General features: G+C 41.8%; 1 non-coding gene across 1 annotated transcript; it reads left to right on the forward strand.

Moving 5' to 3' along the window:
• The first annotated feature begins 14,062 nt into the window (after positions 1-14,062).
• On the forward strand, positions 14,063-14,262 carry LOC123575368 (small nucleolar RNA SNORA73 family). The gene has a single exon (XR_006700662.1). It is a non-coding gene; the product is annotated as a small nucleolar RNA SNORA73 family (small nucleolar RNA).
• Positions 14,263-19,403: the final 5,141 nt, after the last annotated feature.

The following is a 19,403-nucleotide window of genomic DNA, read 5'->3' on the forward strand; positions in this document are numbered from 1 at the left end:
CCAACTGTGCACTTAAAAGAGGGGAGTTTTATTGTATGTAAATTATCCTCCAATAAAGCTTGAGTAGGGGAGTAAATGGGTGACATTTAAATTGGAAAGATAGATGGGGAATAACTGTTTTCTTTAGTAAATCGTGCAGTTTCTGATCTGACATCTCATTCTGTGTTTAGGCTCTTCCACACTTTGTGGACACGCTTTCTTCAGGGATGTTTTAAAGAAAATAATATAAAACTTTGACGTGTCTTCAATTTTTTACTGAAAACTTTAATGCAAGTGCTGCACAAATCACTAGGAACATGCTACAAAACCAACCTAAACTTGCAAATATGTGATCAGCAATTTAGGCTGGGAAGTGAAGACACACTATTGGCTTCTTATATTTTACTACCTTTGCTTTAAAAATGTGTGCCGTTAGACTGTGGTTAAGGTGTTTGGGTGAAACATAATGAAAGAAAGAAGCAGAATAAAAGAAAGAGCACTACCGAAAACATGTACTTTCCTCACTGAGGAATATTAAAATCAAAGTCTAATTTGACAGCTTAAATGTTGTAGGTTCAGCAATAAATAGCAGTGTGTTCAATAGTGACCTTTTTCCCTTGGGTCTTTGAAACCTGAGATCCACTTTGATTTTCTGAGCTAAAGTGTCCTGAATGGAAATATTGCCAGAATTGTGCTTTAAAAACACAGGCAGTAAAGCCTTGGAAGCGTAAGGAAGAGAAAAAGGTCTTCAAGTTGTAAATCCCAGTGGGTAAGGGGTTTTTCAAAACACAATTTCTGGAAAATCTCTTGCTTTTCTAATCTACAGTGTGGTTCATTAAACAGGCTTAGAGACCTGATGTCCAACAATGGTATCGTGTGGGAACAGGAGGGCGTGTGCTGCTGAGCACCAGGACAGTCTTCTCTTGCTTTCTCCTTTGTTTGTTTGTTTGTTTGTTTGTTTTGAGAGAGAGTCTTGCTCTGTTGCCCAGGCTAGAATGCAGTGGCATAATTTTTCAGCTCACTGCAACTTATACCTCCTGGGTTCAAGCCATTCTCCTGCTTCAGCCTCCTGAGTAGCTGGGATTACAGGCACCTGCCACCATACCCGGCTAATTTTTTTGTATTTTTAGTAGAGACAGGGTTTCACCATGTTGGCCAGGCTGGTCTGGAACTCCTGACTGACCTCAAGTGATCCAACCCCTCAGCCTCCCAAAGTGCTGGGATTACAGGCGTGAGCCACCGTGCCCGGCCTCTACTTTCTCCTTTGATACTTCATTCCTGATTGGAGTTTAGAACACATTTCTTTCTCTCTCTCTCTTTCTCTCTCTCTCTCCCTCTCCCTCTTTAGTGGATACATCAACTTCCTCCAAAATCAAATATTTTATTTATGTATTCTCATTTGTGATAAAGAATTTTGTAAAAACCAGTGTTTTGACAAACGTGTGCCACAATTATGCCTGAAACATTTGTGTATTACAGATAAAAGGGGCCCATGGAAAGTGGGTTGCTAAGAACACTGGACTTGGAAGTTGAACAGCGTTTGAATGTTGGCTTCACTATTGATTCTGTTTTTGCTAGGTACATGACTTTGAGCCAGTGTCTTAAACTTTCTAGGCCTCAGTTTCCTTATCCATAACGTGGAATTAATGCCTTGCAAAATTGTTGAGAGGAGATACTGTATCTCAAACCTGAATGTCCCTTACGTTTGCCACTAAATCTAGAGCATCCTAGTCTCCCATCTGCCACATGAAAGGGCCACCTCCCTGTCTTCTCTAGGTTCCCTAGGAGCGCTGTTTCACTTGCAGGCTGAGGAGCAGACTGAGTTTCTGCAGTCAGTTTGGCTCCACTGTCCTTTGGCCACGCTACCTGTCTGGGTTGAGGCTGGGCTCGGTGCTGATGAAGTGGTGTCTCTGCCTGCACGGGTCTCTGCCTGCTGCCAGGAGCTGCCACTCCACATGCCTCCACCTCTCTGCTGCTCCTCTGAGTCTCTGGAAGAGGGAGGTGTCTTTTGTTTATATTCCCTTCACTCTGCAAATTACCAGGAATGCTTGTTCCCGGGTAGGAGCCTGACCTGGAGTACTCAGCCTTTCCTCCCCTGCAGCGATTGACCCCCGGGGCTCCGTGCTTCCCATCATGGCTGCTTTCTGCTCCAGCTCCCCTGGTCCGTGAGACAGACCTGCTTGTGCCCAGACCCAAAATGCAGACAGTGTCCACGTAGGTGCTTTCCCGAGGGGCTCGTGCGTCCTGTAAACTCAGGAGATGGATTATGTGATAATAATATCCTTGTTTTTGTTTCTGTTTTTAAATACTTGCTTTTTTTCTACCTATGGTGATATCTGTAAATATTACAGTTTAGTTTTACCTTTTTGAAATTTAAATAGTTTCTTTCTTTTCTTTTCTTTCTTTTTTTTTTTTTTTTTTTTTTTTTTTTTTTTGGAGACGGAGTCTGGCTCTGTTGCCTAGGCTGGAGTGCAGTGGCCGGATCTCAGCTCACTGCAAGCTCCGCCTCCCGGGTTCACGCCATTCTCCTGCCTCAGCCTCCCGAGTAGCTGGGAGTACAGGCGCCCGCCACCTCGCCTGGCTAATTTTTTTTGTATTTTTAGTAGAGACGGGGTTTCACTGTGTTAGCCAGGATGGTCTCGATCTCCTGACCTCGTGATCCGCCCGTCTCGGCCTCCCAAAGTGCTGGGATTACAGGCTTGAGCCACCGCGCCCGGCCTTCTTTCGTTTTTTTTTTTGAGACCGAGTCTGTCACCCAGGCTGGAGTGCAGTGGCGCCATCTCGGCTCACTACAACTCTGCCTCCTGGGTTCACGCCATTCTCCTTCCTCAGCCTCCGGATAGCTGGGACTACAGGCGCCCACCACCACACCCGGCTAATTTTTTGTATTTTTAGTAGAGATGGGGGTTTCACCGTGTTAGCCAGGATTGTCTTGATCTCCTGACCTCGTGATCCGCTCACCTCAGCCTCCCAAAGTGCTGGGATTACAGTTGTGAGCCACCGTGCCTGGTCTAAATAATAAAATTATTTTTTACGTATTCATTTATGTCTTTGATTTTTTTGCTCATTTTTTTTCTTTTTTGATGGAGTTTCGCTCTTTAGCCCAGGCTGGAGTGCAATAGTGTGATCTCAGCCCACTGCAACCTCCACCTTCCAGTTTCAAGTGATTCTCCTGCCTCAGCCTCCTGAGTAGCTGGGATTACAGGCATCCAGCAACAGGCCCAGCTAATTTTTGTATTTTTTCATAGAGATGGGGTTTCACCCAGGTTGGAGTGCAGTGATGTGATCATAGCTCACTGCAGCCTCTAACTCCTGGGCTCAAGTGATCCTCCCATTACAGCCTCCTGAGTAGTGAGGATTACAGATCCATGCCCAGCTAATTTTTTAATTGTTTGTAGACAGCGTCTTGCTATGTTGCCCAGACTGGTCTCAAACTCCTGGCCTTAGTGATTCTCCCGATCCTCCCACCTCAGCATCCCAAAGTGTTGGAATTACAGATGTGAGCCACGGTGCCTGGCCCTCACTTTATGTTAATAGGATTCATCAATGTTGTATGCTATTCTGTTGTACATCCACACAACGATTTGTCCATCTGCTCTAGTGCTGATGGTAGTTGGCTTATTTCCAACTTTTCACTATTATAAACAAAACTGTGATGAACACTCTTGTACATGGCTCTGTACACGGCGTACAGGAGCTTCTCCAAGCTGCATGTGCAGGAGTGTCATAGAGGGTCACCCTGTATGCATATCTCCTACTTTACAGGTTAATCCTAAGCTTTTTTCCAAAGAGATTATACCAACTTACATCCCTGTCAAATAAATCAACATTAATTGATCACCGACTGTGTGATTTAGGTCTCGGGGGAAGAAGCAATAAACAGAACAGACAAAATCCCTGCCAGCACTGAGTTTATATTAAATTAGATGGTGACAAATTTTTAAAAAACCCCACAATATTACAAATGTGAATGACATGAAACAATAATACATAGTAAGCGGGGAGAGGGTAAGAGTGGAGTGGAGTGCTCTTTCAAACAAAGGCGATTGGGGTGGACTTTCTGCCTCTCCAAGGAGGTCAAGGGCAGATTTAAAGATTTATGAACTTGGACTTCTTGTTTTCACTTCTGTAAGATGTAAGGAGCTTGGAAGTCATCTCTCTGTCGTAACAACAAGTAAAAACCTGAACAGATGCAAACATCAGCAACTCTTTTTCGGTCTAAAAGAGAGGGAAGGACACAGAGTAAAGTGCTGTCTGCAAGATTGGAGAGACAAACAAGTGAATCCAGGGAGCCATGACTTACTGGAGCAGAGACCCATAGGCAGAAACCTCTGCAGAAATTAATGCCAGGGAAGGAAAACCTGAACTGTAAATGACAAACTGGTGGAGCCTCAGAGTGGGCAAGGCTGACTTAAAACTCCAGAGGGATCCACTGATAGGGGTGCTTCCACAATATTAGGAGATTTACCTCCGGAACTTGTCCAGGTTCCCACACTAAATATTGGAGGAAAATCCCCTTGCTCTTCTGACCGGGGAGGGGAAAATGAACCCCTTTGAAATACACCAGTGTATTCTGTTAATAAGGTCTGTCCTTAGGAGAAACAAGTTAGCCAGAGCCTGTCTTGCTGGGGTATTATCAGAGCCTAAAGACCTGGGGGAGGACTGGCTGGGCAGGTTGGCCCATGCCTGTAATCCTAGCACTTTGGGAGGCTGAGGCAGGGGGATCACTTGAGGTCAGGAATTTGACTAACGTGGTGAAACTGCTTCTCTACTAAAAATACAAAAATTAGCCAGGCGTGCTGGCACACTCTTGTAATCCCAGTTACTTTATTCAACAGTAGTAGGATATAGATTCTTCTCAAGCTTACATGGAATATTTACCAAGGTAGACCACATTCTGGGCTATAAAACACACCTTAACAAATTTAAAAGAACAGAAATTATACAATATCTGCCCTTAGACTATAGTGGAATTAAACTGGAAATCAATAACAGAAAGATAACTGGAAAATCCTGAAAAACATGCAGATTAAATAACACGCTTTCAAGTAACACATAAGTCAAAGAAGATATCTCAAGAGAAATTTTAAAATATTTTGAACTAAGTGGAAATGAAAACACAATTTATCAAAATTTTGGGGATGCAGCAAAAGTAATGCTTAGAGGAAAAGGTATAGCATTGAATGCAAATATTAGAAAAGAAAGATCTAAAATCAATAATCTAAGTTTTCATTTTAGAACACCAGAAAAAGAAGAGCGAATTAAATGCAAAGTAAGCAGAAGAAAATAAATAATAAGAATTAGACAAAAAATCAATGGAATTTGAAACAGGAAATCAATAGATAAAATCAATAGAGAAAAAATCTGGTTCTTTAAAAAGTTCAATACAATTGATAAGAACCTAGCCAGACTAACTAAAAAAAAGGAGGGAGGGAGAGAAAGAGGGAGACAGACAGGAAGAGAGAGAGAGAGAACACAAATGATCAATATAAAAAACAAAAGAGGTGGACATCAACATAGATCATATAAACATTAAAAAGATAATCAAGGAATACTATGAACAACTCTATCCCCACATTTGGTAACCTAGATGAAATGGACCAATTCCTTGAAAGGCATAATTTGCCAAAACTCACACAGGAAGAAATAAACAACTTGAATAGGCCTATATGTATTAAAGAAATTGAATCAATAATTCACCTTTCAAAACACAAAGCACCAGGATCAGATGTGTTCATTGGTAAATTCTGCCAAACATTTTAAAAGAAAATGATACCATTTCTCCACAATCTCTTTCAGAGGACAGAAGGAGAAGAGATACTAACTCATTTTATGAGGTAAGCATTACCTTAATACCAAAGCTAGACAAAGGCTACAAGAAAAGAAAACCACAAACCAGTACCTCTTATGAGCATAGACACAAAAATCCTCAACAAAATGTTAGAAAATAAAATCTAACATTGTATGAAAAAATTATGCACCACAACCAGATGGGATTTATCCTGGGTATGTAAGACTGGTTCAACATTATAAAATCAATTAATGTAATCTATCACATAAACCATCTGAAAAATCACATAATCATATTAACACATGCAGAAAAAGGCATTTGATAAAATCTAATACCCATTCATGACAAGGAACTCTCAGTAAACTAGGAATAAAGGGGGACCTTTCTAAACTTGATAAAGAATACCTACAAAAAAACAGATATGGCTTACATCATAATTAATGGTGAAAAAGTTGAAGCATTCTTGCTAAGATCAAGAACAGGGGAAGGATATCCCTCCCCTCTCATCACTCCTTTTTGGTATCACACTGGAAGTCCTAGCTTATGCAATAAGACAAGAAAAGGACATAAAGGTATACAGATTGGGAAGGAACAAATAAAACTATCTTTGTTCACAGATGACATGACTGTCTGTATAAAAAAATTTTAAAAATTCAACAAAAATACTCCTGAACTAATAAGCAATTATAGCAAGGTTGCAGGATACAAGGTTAATACAGAAAAGTCAACAGTGTTTCTATACACCAGCAATGAACAAGTGGAATTTAAATTAAAAACACAATACCATTTACATTAGCACCAAACAATGAAAAATACTTTGGCGTAGATCTAACAAAATATATACACGAGCTACATGAAGAAAATTACAAAATTCTAATGAACAAAATCAAATAACTAAATAAATAGGGAGCTATTTCATGTTCATGGATAAGAAGACTCAATATTGTAAAGATGTCATTTCTTCCCAACTTTATCTGTAGATTCAATGCAATCCCAATCAAAATTCCAGGAAGTTAGTTTTTTGAATATCTTCGAATACATTCTAGAGTTTATATGGAGAGGCAAAAGACCCAGTATGGCCAACACAATATTGAAGGATAAGAATAAAGTTGGAGAACTGACACTATCTGACTTCAAGACTTAATATAAAGCTATAGTAATCAAGACAGTGTGGTATTGGCAAAATAATAGACAAATAGATCAATGGAACAGAATAGGGAACCCCGAAATAGATACATATAAATATAGTCAACTAATCTTTTACAATGGAGCAAAGTTAGTCTTTTCAACAAGAAGTACTGGAACAAGTGGACAAGCACACACATGTGCACGCACACACACACATGCACATCTAGACACAGATCTTATATCCTTCACAAAAATTAACTCCAAATAGATCATAGACCTAAATGTAAAGAGCAAAACTATTAAACTCCTAGAAGATAACATGGAAGAAACCTAGGTGACTGTGGATGACTTTTCAGATATAACACTAAAATCAGGATCCTGAAAGAACTAATTGATAAACTGGACTTTATTAAAATTAAAAACCTTTACTATGCCAAAGACAGTGTCAAGGAATGAAAAGACAAGCTACAGACTTGAAAATATTTACAAAATACCCATCATATAAAGGACTGTTACTCAAAATATTCAAGGAACTCAGCAAGAAAAGAACAGCCCGATAAACAGGTCAAAGACCTTAGCAATACCTCAGTAAAGAAGATACATCGCTGGCAAATATGCATATGATGCTCCACATTATACATCATCAGAAAAATGCAAATTAAAACAATAATGAGATATTACTACATACCTATTAAATGGCCAAAATCTGGAACACTGACAACCACAATTGCTGGTGAGAATGTGGAGCAGCAGAAACTCTCATTCATTGCTGGTGGGAAAGCAAAATGGTAAAGCCACTTTGGAAGACGTTTAGTGGTTTCTTACCAAACTAAACATATCTTTATCCTGTAAACCAGCAACTGTACTCTTTGGTGTTTACCTGAAGGAGTTGAAAACTTATGTCCACACAAAAACCTGCATGTGGTTTCTTATAGCAGCTTTGTTCATAATCACCAAAACTTGGAAGCAAGATGTCTTGGAAGCAAGAATAAATAAACTGTGTTACATGTTGAGAATGGAATATTATTCAGTGCTAACAAGAAATGAACTATCAAGCCATGAAAAGATATGAAGGAACCCTAAATGCATATTACTAAGTAAAATAAGCCAATCTGAAAAGGCTACATACTGTATGATTCCAACTATATGACACTGTGGAAAAGCCAAAACTATAGGGATAATAGAAAGATCAGTGGTTGCAAGGGGTTGGTGGAGTGGAGGAAGAACAGGTGGAGCACAAAAGATTTTTAGGGCAAAGAAAATACTCTATGATACATGTCATTATACACGTGTTCAAATCCATAGAAGGTCTAACACCAGGAGTGAACCCTAATGAAACGATGGACTTTGAGTGATTATGATGTGTCAGTGTTCATAAATTGTAACAGATGTACCACTCTGTGGCAGATGTTGATAATGGGGGAAGCTATGCGTCTGTGGGAGCAGAGTATATAGGAAATCTCTGTAATTCCCTCGGAATTTTGCTGCAAACCTAAAACTGTTAAAAAAAAAAAAAAGATCTTAAAAAAAAGGGCTGGGGCTGGGCGTGGTAGTTCACGCTTGTAATCCCAGCACTCTGGGAGGCTGAGGTGGGTGGATCACTTGATCAGGAGTTTGAGACCAGCTGGCCAACATAGTGTAACCCTGTCTCTTCCAAAACTACAAAAAATTAGCTAGGTATGGTTGTGAGTGCCTGTGGGCCCAGCTATTCAGAAGGCCAAGGCAGGAGGATCGTTTGAGCCTGGAAGGCGGAGGTTGTAGTGAGCCGAGAGCGCACCACTGCACTCCAGCCTGGGCAACAGAGACCCTGTCTTAAAACAATAAATAAGTAAATAAAAATAAGGGCTGGGTGTGGTGGCTCACACTTGTAATCCTAGCACATTGGCAAGCCAAGGCATGAAGATTGCTTGAGGCCAGGGGTTTGAGACCAGCCTGGAAAAAATAGTGAGATTTTTGTTTCTATTAAAATAAAAAAAATAGCCAGGTATGGTGGATTGCTTGGACCCAGGAGTTCAAGGATGCAGTGAGCTATAATTGTGCCACTGCATTCCAGCCTGGGTGACAGAGCAAGATCCTGTCTCAAACAAACAAACAAACAAAAAATAACTGTGTCCTTTTGTTGGTTTTAGTTTACATGGCTAAACTAAACTAAACCAACTAAACTAAACTAAACTAAACTAAACCAAACCAACTAAACTACTTTTCATGTAGTTCCTTGGCTATTTGAATTTCCTCTTTCGTGAAGTTCCTATTGAAGTTTTTGTCCATTTTTGCATTGTCTTCCCTTATTTTCTTCTTGATTCATCAGGAGTTTTTCACTCTCTTAATTATATATTTTGATGAACAAAATTAAAATTATGTGGTCAGATTTATCAATCTTTTCTGCCTAAAACTGTGCTATTGCTGAATTTTCCTGTGATTTGGTTTCCTTCCTGCAATCTCTGTGGCTGCCTCCTGATGGATGTACCTGCTCACTCCTGTAGGCAGAATGGCCTCAAGAGGTCAGACCACAGGCTTCCAGGGATCTGCTTGGACCTCCGAACCTATAGCCTCATTCCTCCTCATTTTCCCAGTCCCGTGGAGCTGTTCACTCCTCAAAGCAACGGAAAAGTGCCTGGTGACCCATTCTTGCTGCGTGGACTGTGTGATCCGGTAGCAGCTGCATGCTGTCTCTGGCCTCTGTACCTGGCAAGATGCTGCTGGTATGGCTGGGAACGTAATTCCCCTCCTTCACTTTTCTTCTCACCTCTTTCAGGCGGTGCCCACTCACACTTGAGTCTCTCTTGGTCCCCACTCCCATTCTGAACTTGGGTTAGGACCCCCTTGTTGGTCTTCCTGTGGTGCCTACTCTCTACCATGATCACTGCCCTGACCACAGTTCATGCCCGGTGTTAGTGTCTTAAAAAAAGAGTAAACATCTTCACACTCGACACTGTGCTCTATGAGGACCAGGGCAGCCAACTAATCCAGCACGGTGAGCACCCAATAACTGCTTGTTGATCTGGACATGAACGCTGACTAAAAAGCATTGTCCAGGTCTTCAGCCTAGTGAGTTCTGTTGGCTGACTGCATTTTAGAGATGTCTGTTGGTTTCTTACTAAGGTGAGAACTTTCTCTTCTTACTGTTAATTCATATTAGGATTTCTTTCTGGCAAGTGGTGGTGAGAGTGGGTGGGGGGTGGCTGAGAGAAACAAGACGCTTGGAAAATCTGCTAGGAGAAGGAGAGGCCCTGGAAGCCAGCTGTGGATACTGGGTCAAAAGCCATAGTCAAATCATCACAAGCAATCTCCGTCCTGTGTTCATTTTGGGGAGACTTGCAAAGCCTGGCCAAAGTGAAGAGTGAGCTCCTTGTGTGGTTTGGATGAATCTGAAGCAGCCCCCGTGTGGATTCTGTGCTATTCGTGCTGTTTATCTTTTAAAAATAGGGCAGTGGTTACACAGCTGAGGCCCTGAGCCTGCCCAGCTCCCTGCACGACCCTGTCCGCTACAAGCCTGATAGCACTTCCTTCCTGGCCTCGCGTGGCTTCCTGCACTGGCCTTATCGCCGCACAAAACTTGACACTGTACTGGAATGCGCTCAGGGTCCGTAAATGGAAATCTCTTGCTTTCTACATTTACAAACAACCGTCATCTATAAAATGCTTTCTTTATTTCCAGACTTACACTTTCTTTACACTAGTCGGAATGGGGTTCATATGAGATCATTTTCCTCTCTATCCCTTGTTTTCACCTGAAGTTTTAGTGTTTTGTTTTTTGAGTCCAGAAACTAAATAATACACATGGCATCTGTAGAAGCTGCAGTGTTTACAGCAGTTGTGGGGAATGGTTTTCTACATACAGTGAATTATACTTTATGCCATTTCCTTCATTTTATTACATGCCTGCCTTGAAGAAGCAGGGTAGGAAGAGGGCTGTGGATGATGTCATGTGAACAGACACACGTTTAGTACCGACATCTTTGGCATTCTTTGCAAATTTTAAGCATTTTAGTGATTAAGAAAGCTTTTTTGGGCAGGGCGTGGTTGCTCACACCTGTAATCCCAGCACTTTGAGAGGTCGAGGTGGGCGGATCGTTTGAGGTCAGGAGTTCTAGACCAGCCTGGCCAACATGGCAAAATCTTGTCTCTACTAAAAAAAATACAAAAATTAGCTGGGTGTAGTGGTGCATGCCCGTAATCCCAACTACTTGGGGAGGCTGAGGCAGGAGAATTGCTTGAACCCAGGAGACTGAGGTTACAGTGAGCCAAGATCGAACCACGGCACTCCAGCCTGGGTGACAGAGCGAGACTCTGTCTCAAAAAAAAAAGAAAAGAAAAGTAAAGGAAGCTTTTTTGTTTCTCATCATCTGAGATCTGCTGCTGCTGTACTACTTTCTTTCTCTCATACAACTTCAAAGTGGATGTTAGGTGAACATCGTGTTGAAAATTAACATATGGAGTGTCAAATTCATTTAAGAGAAGATGGGGCTCACAAAATATTTAAAGCTTATCTGTCTGAGCTCTTTAATATTCATGAAGACAATGCAACAGGAAGAGTTTTGGGGAAATAGCGCATGCGCTGTTCTCTGCTTTGTAGTGTAGTAAATAAAAGTCATGTTGAAAATAATTTAAAATTTGGTATGGTCCTGATCTGGAAAATTCAAGGGGTTAACGAAAGGGAAAAGTAGCTTAAACGAGGTTTCTGGGAGTGTCTCGGCTTTCTGAATGCAGTTGCCTTTCATGAGCTCATGAACCTTCTTAAGATATTATGATCTTTTACCCAGGCTAGGGGAATTTCCTCAGATATGATTAAAGAGTGGGCGGGCCATGTCCTCAGAAGTCAGAAGACTTAATATTGGAAACATGAACTCTCTTGGAGCCATTCCCAATTTTATTTCAGAGGAATTCCCCCTTGCAGAACCACTCCCACGATGGAAGGCAGGGATGAAGGAAGTCTTTTGAAATGTATTTATTTTTTAATCTGAAAGTTGAAGAGTTTCCCCTCCCCCCACCATGGAAACTACTAAATTAAGAGTCTGGGTAAACAGTTTGAAGTCTCCTTTTTAGGATGGATAAAGTAAACAAGTTAAGAGTACTCAAAAATTCTCACTAAAGGTACACAACCGCCCTGAGTTATTATTTCCAAGGGAACGTTACCTCAGTCATGGGTGGAAGCCTCACGGGTGACAAGAGATCAGGGCTTTTACTTAAAGAACGAGGCAGCTTTCATTAAGCTACTAAGTGTGAATATGAACTCTGCTGTGACATATTAGGAAGAAGTAAAATATGACAGGAAAAATAGTGCGCTCAAGATTGAACTGTGAGGGAAATGTGGAGCTGTTTATCGAGGCTGGTGGAGGAGAAGCAGCCCACTGGGGTGGAGTGGAGGGAATGGCCGATATTCCAAGGTAGGAGGGAGCCTGACCGTGAACAGAAGGGACATAGGGCCAGAGCCTGGAGAGTGCTGCTAGAGTGGGAATGAATGAGAGGGCTGTTCGAGAGATAGGCAATGACTCGATCACCTATGACTTCTCAGATCATGGTAAAAGTTTTGGATATTATTTTTACTGTGGTAAATACACATAGGACAAAATTTGCCATCTGAACTATTTTTCAGTGTACCGTTCAGTGGCATTAAGTACATTCACATTGTGTGCAAGCATCACCACCCTCCATCTCTAGAACTCTTTCATCTTCCCAAGCTGACTCTGTACCCATTAAACACCAGCTCCCATTTCCCTCTCTTTGCAGCCCATGGCAACCACAATTCTACTTTCTGTCTCTGAATTTGAGTACTCGAGGTACCCCATGTAGGTAGGATTGTAAAGTATTTGTCCTTTTTGACTGGCTGATTTCACTCAGCACTATGTCCTCAGCATTCATCCATGTTGTAGAATGCATCAGAATTTCATTCCTTTTTTAAGTTTGAATGATATCCCATTATATGCATATGCCATGTTTTTTTTATCCATTCACCTATTGATGGACTTTTGGATTATTCCCATCTTTTCGTTATTATGAACAATGCTGTTACAAACACCGGTGTACAAATACCTGTTTTAGTTGCTGCTTTCGATTCTTTTGGGTATATACTCAGAAATGGAATTTCCGGATCATATGGTAATTCTACATTTTATTTTTTAGGAGTCGCCATGCTGTTTTCCACAGCGGCTGCACATTTTACACTCTCACCAGCAATGTACAAGGGTTCCAGTTGCATCACACCCTTGCCAGCACTTATGATTTTTCTGATTTTTGTTTTTTTGTAATAGCCATCCTAATGGGTGTGAAGAAGATTTTGAAATTATTGAGTTAGGAGCCATTGCATGATTTTAATGAGGGAATGACAAAATCCCTTTTCTTTTTAAAAGGATCACTCTGGCTGATGGATGGAGAAGAGATTGAAGGGGAGAAGAAAGCAATGGGGCAGAATAATTTTGAGAAAATTTTGGTGTCCAGGAAAAGAAGGATGGTGGTATGACCTATGGTAGTAGTTCTGAAGAATAGAGGACACAGATTCAAAATATACTTTAGGGTGAGGCGTGGTGGCACATGCCTATAATCCCAGTACTTCGGGACGCCAAGGCAGTCGGATTGCTTGAGGTCAAGAGTTTGAGACTGGCTTGGCCAACATGTTTGAAATGCTGTCTCTACTAAAAATACAAAAATTAGCCAGACATGATGGCGTGCACCTGTAATCCCAGCTACGCGGGAGCCTGAGGCAGGAGAATCGCTTGAACCTGGGAGGTGGGGGTTGCAGTGAGCCGAGATGGCACCACTGCACTCCAGCAGCCTGATGGAGACTAGGGAGGCAGACACCAAATTTGGCAATTAATGCCCATAAAATATTCAGTGAAAACATCAAGAGACAGAAAATTGGATTGGTAACATGGAGACTCAGGAAACCAACTCAGAAAGGTTAAGTAAGTAACTTAAGTTCACACAGCATAAAATGCAAGTGGCAGAGTCAAGAGGCAAACCCAGGACTGTCTGATTACGAGGCCTGGTCTCACCATTTTATGTCACTTCCTTCCAGTCAGAGCCCACCAGTCTCCAGGAATTTGGACCGCTGACTGCATTTATCCACTTTGGGAAATCTCTAGTAATAAAAGAGGGACACGCTCAGTAATAAGTGTGAAGTTTAGAACACAAACCTTGCAAGAACTTTCAAGAATAAATAAAATTCCAACATGGATAGCCTGGGAGGTCACTCTCCCCAGGCTCCGTGGAATTGGTGTTGGGGAGCATAGACATTTGGTCCATGTACAGTACAGCCCCTTTCCACAATGTTGAAGATGAAGCTGGGTCTCGTGCCTGCATATTCCTGTCGCTTCCCTGAGTCCTGTGGATGATGACTGGTGAGATAAATCATGCAGGAAACATGTTTAGTGCGAAAAAAAAATAAAACAACAACAAAAAACCCAACATATTTGGAATGTGATAGACAACGAGTGAACAGACAATCTCACTTAGAAATTGTCTTTAATAGAGTTAATAAATTCAGTTGCCTTTCACTGGGGAGCAATGAACAATTTTATCTCTCCCCAAAGACTCTGGAGTCAAAGGTGGTGTTTAGACTTTTACCCAGGAGTGCTGGTCTCTCATCTGTGTCAGGTACTTGACTGGCTGGAGGTTAAGAACAGAGATTCCAAAATTTCACAGTACGAGTGGGAACTCACTGACTAGCTGTATGCTTGGCTAATGCTTCATCCTCTCCAACATTCAGCTTCGTCATCTGTAAAAGGAATCCCGTAATGTCTATGTCTCAGGGATCCTGTGAGGGTGAGGTTAGGCATTGCACGTGAAGGGCTTAGCTTAGCAAGTACTAGTTGCTTGCTAATCTTTATTACAATGGCAGTTGAGCACGTGCTTTACCTATAGAGCACACTTTACCTCTGAGCACCCTAGAGAAAGGAGAGTTTGGCAGTTTAGCAAGGGGCGTCAGGGGATGTAGGAGGATGGCTACACAATGTACACTAAACTCACAATTAGGGAGTATAATCATGCTTTGTTCCGAAATGGCAAGTGTTTTGACAATGTGTCTTTATATCCATTGCTGTTTTTTGTTGTTGTTGTTTGTTTTTTTGTTGTTGTTTTGTTTTTAAGGTGGACTGTCTCTCTGTTGCCTAGCTTGGAGTGCAGTGGCATGATCTTGGCTCACTGCAACCTCCGCCTCCCGGGTTCAAGCAATTCTCCTGCCTCTGCCTCCTGAGTAGCTGGGATTACAGGTGCCTGCCACCATGCCCAGCTAATTTTTTATATTTTTAGTAGAGACAGGGTTTCACCATGTTGGCCAGGTTGGTCTCGAACTCCTGACCTCAAGTGATCCTCCTGCCTTGGCCTTCCAAAGTGCTGGGATTACAGGCGTGACCCACCACGCCCAGCCATCATTCATGGCTGTTTTAAAGAATTAAATACATCACATGACTGGAACAAATTAGAAAAACACTCCAAATTTTTTTCTATGTATATTACTAGCATAATTAATGACTTCTGAAGCATCAGCTAATTATAGTTTTAAAAGCCTAGAATTCTTTGTAAGTATAGATGGCATTTTTTTCTGGAATCCTCCTTTTGGGTGGAGGAGAATAAGGCAAAAAAAGCACTGGATTTGGCACTGGGTAGACCTTGATTTGAATCCTAGCTCTTAGCTGTGTGTCCCCTAGAGAAATGACCTAACCTCTCTGAACCTCCTTCTTCATTTATATGATGAGGATGATAATATCTCTTTCATGGGATTTTGCAAGGCACATGAAATGCTTATTACACTGGGTTCATCTTAGGCTATCAATAAATGGTAACTATTAGTAATGTATTAGTCGCTATCTTGAATCTTTTCCCCTTTTTCTCTTTTCTTCTCCTACTATACAGTATGCTTTTCTCAGGTGAAAGGATACAGAAAAAAAAACATTATGAGGTCATCAAGTTCCCATGGAATCTTTCAGAAATCAGGGATGTCCTTATTTTTGACACAACTTCCTAAAACAACTCTTTGACCAGCTATAACCCTCCTTGATAGAAGTTACAGATGGAAATGACTGATGAGTTTGTTTATATCCAGTACTTGTATGGTTCAGCCCTTTAACTGATTCGCTTTTTTTTTTTTTTTTGAGACGGAGTCTTGCTCTGTTGCCCAGGCTGGAGTGCAGTGGTGCGAACTCAGCTCACTGCAACCTCCGCCTCCTGGGTTCAAGCGATTCTTCTGCCTCAGTCCTGAGTAGCTGGGATTACAGGTGCATGCCACCATGCCCAACTAATTTTTGTGTTTTTAGTAGAGACAGGGTTTCACCATATTGGCCAGGCTTGTCTCAAACTCCTGACCTTATGATCCACCCGCCTCCGCCTCCCAAAGTGCTGGGATTGCAGGCATGAGCCACGGCGCCTGGCCCTGATTTGCTTTTGAAGAACTATCACAAAAATGCAGTTTCTTTCCCCCTGCTCCTCAGGGGCCACTCCGCATTTTAATAAGATTTTTCCTGATTAAGAGCAAAGATGTTCTTTTGCTCAGCCAGTGGCAGTTTGACCTTTCCTGACTCCTCCCTGTGGCCGCAGCACAGAGCCTGACTTCTTCCATGAAAGAGCTGTGGAGCTGGCAGGGCCTAGGTGCTGGTGGAGAGACCTGTGACTGGACCAGTGGCTGGAGGGAGCAGGAAGTGGTCTGCGATGTAAATGATGGGTCTGAGGTCATCAAGCAATCATCAGGTGGTTAGAAATACGGACTGGGGCTTGTGGAAAGTTCTTACGGAAATATGCCAGAGGCGGTGGTCATTTGCACAGAGGTGGGAGGTACACTATGGCATGCACCGATTCACCCACAGGGAGGAAGAGTGTGACCTTGGATGGGAGAACACTGTGGAGGAAGAACTTTGAGGCTGTTTGGCCTTGAAGAGCAGTAGAAGGAACCAAGGAAACTAGCAGCAGGGAGCTCTTAGAGTGTAGACATCCAACAGGAAAAGCACCCAGGGTTATGATATCCAAGAAAGGCCAGAGTCTTGGGTCAGGAGTCAGCATTAGAGAGTGCTGAGTGGTTGGGGATGGAGGAAAGCTCCTGGTGCGGGTTAGCTGTGGAGTTTCTGGTGACTGTTCAAGTATCAGTTTCAGAGCCAGATGGAGAAATGTCATCCTCCAATTACAGGAAGACAGATGTTAACTTGGGGGATCAGGGAGACAGATGTACTCGAGGAATCGGGGGTTGAAGGAAATATTTAGAACAGTCTTCAGTTTCAGTTTTTCGAAAAACAAGGATCTGAAGCAAATTAAATTTTATCAAATAATTATCTTTTTGACAATTTAGGCTGCTCTCTGGAGCAGATTATATAAATACAGAGTTTCAGATATACAGAATACTGCTTACACCAAAAAAGCTGCAAAGCAACTAAAATGTTTAAAAAACAATATTAAAATTTCTCACATTTTAACTTGACCTAACACCTCCTAACTAAAATGCTTTTCAACTGCTTTTCTTCAATGCTTTCCTTTATGTTTTTGGAGCAAGGTCTCTCTATGGCTGAGGCTGGAGTTCAGTGGCGCAATCATGGCTCACTGCAACCTTGACCTCCCAGGCTCGAGTGATCCTCCCGCCTCAGCCTCCTGAGTACCTTGAACTACAGGCACGTGCCACCATGCCCGGCCACCATGCTCTGGCCTGTCTTGGATATTGTAGAATTGAGATCTTGCCATGTCTCTTGGACTCAAATGATTCCCCCACCTCAGCCTCCCAAAGTGCTGAGTTTAGAGAGGTGAGCCGCCACGCCCAGTTGCTTTTTAACTGTTTTCAGTCAGCTTCTTGAGTTTTGTTTTCACTGTTTTGAAACTAATTTCAGCCGTCCTATTTATTGTTTTAAGATTTATTTTAGCTTTTATTCTAAAATAAATTCTAAAATGTACTTACTGGAGTTTGTAGTGCCTGTTAATTTTGGTGCATCTGATGAATGTTAGCTTTCCCATGTGCTGTTAGTAACCAACCTTCCTTGCAGCCTGTGACACAGCTTATGGAGACAGCCATGGAACTGCCTTGGATAACACAGAATCAAATTGTAAGAGACTCAGTTTATTCTTTGGTAGAAATCTTTTGGGGGAACACGTTAAAACTTAAAAATCGTATCTATTTTACATATTAAACATTAAAAATTAGGCCAAGTAAAGTAGCTCATACCTGTAATCCCAGCACTTTGGGAGGCCGAGGTGGGAGGATCCCTTGTGCCCAGGAGTTCAAGACCAGCCTTGGCAATAAAGCGACACTTTGTATCTAAACAAACAAACAAACAAATGAAAAAGACTAGCGGGGCACCGTGGCTCATGACTGGCACCGTGGCTCATGACTGCAGTTGCAACTACTCAGGAGGCCGAGGGGAAAGGATTGCTTGAGCCCAGGAGGTAGAGGCTGCAGTGAGCCATGATCACACCACTGCACTCCAGCCTGGGCAACAGAGTGAGAGCCTGTTTTTTAAAAAAAAAAAAAAGTTAAAAATTAACATGATGGCAATTATGTTACAGTTAATATAAAATTTATTTTAACACTAACCATTATTTTCTGGTTCTCTTGGTTTCAAGTCCAATTTTCTGTCACTAAAGAACCAAATAAGAACCCACTGATTCTTAGATTTTTAGATTTCCTGAACTGGAATTTAAAAAAATAACATGCTGTGGCTGGTGGCATGGCTCATACCTGTAATCTCAGCACTTTGGGAGGCCAAAGTAGGAGTGCTTGAGACCCGGAGTTTGAGACCAGCCTGGGCAACATAGCAAGACCCTGTCTCTACAAATTAGCTGGACATGGTGACATGTGCATGTGGTCCCAGCTACTCAGGAGGCTGAGATGAAAGGATTGCTTGAGCCTGGGAAGTCGAGGCGGCAGTGAGCTGAGATTCTACCACTGTACTCCAGCCTGGATGACAACGCAAGACCCTGTCTCAAAAAAACCCAAAAACTCCAAAAGACAAGCAAAACACCCCCAAACAAACAAACAAACAACAACAACAAAAACACACTTAAGGGGTGGGTATTATGCATACGCAGAAACGGGGTGGCCAACTTTTAATTTTGTCAATTAAGAGCATTTTTTTCCGAAAGCTCAATTTATTATTAGCAACAATGGATCAAAGAAATGGCATGATAATACAAAACTATGTGAGAACATTTAGCTGTATGGAATGAGGTAGGTCTATACTTACTGATAAAGATCTCCAGGATGAATTAAGTTTTAAAAAAAGGCAGGGTGCAGAACAATCGATTGGGTGGATCCATCCATTGCGCTCCCAAGGGTGGATTGGGAGAGAGGGAGACTTACTCTTCATTGAATTCCCTTTTACACCTTTTGAAGCTTATGTTGTGTGTTCAAAAATAAATACAGATAAATTTAAAGATTAGCTTTGTGAAAAATTCATTCCAGTGTCTTGTTTTTCATTTGTCTCGGATCGGTAAAAGCTTTGTCCTGAGACGAACCAGGCTGCAAACAGGCTTTTAAGAACCTCCATCCTAATTCACTTTCCATTTACCTTCAAATGAGTAAGCTCTCAGGCAGGAG

The sequence above is a fragment of the Macaca fascicularis genome, chromosome 8 (assembly GCF_037993035.2).
Source record: "Macaca fascicularis isolate 582-1 chromosome 8, T2T-MFA8v1.1".
Lineage (NCBI taxonomy): Eukaryota > Metazoa > Chordata > Mammalia > Primates > Cercopithecidae > Macaca > Macaca fascicularis.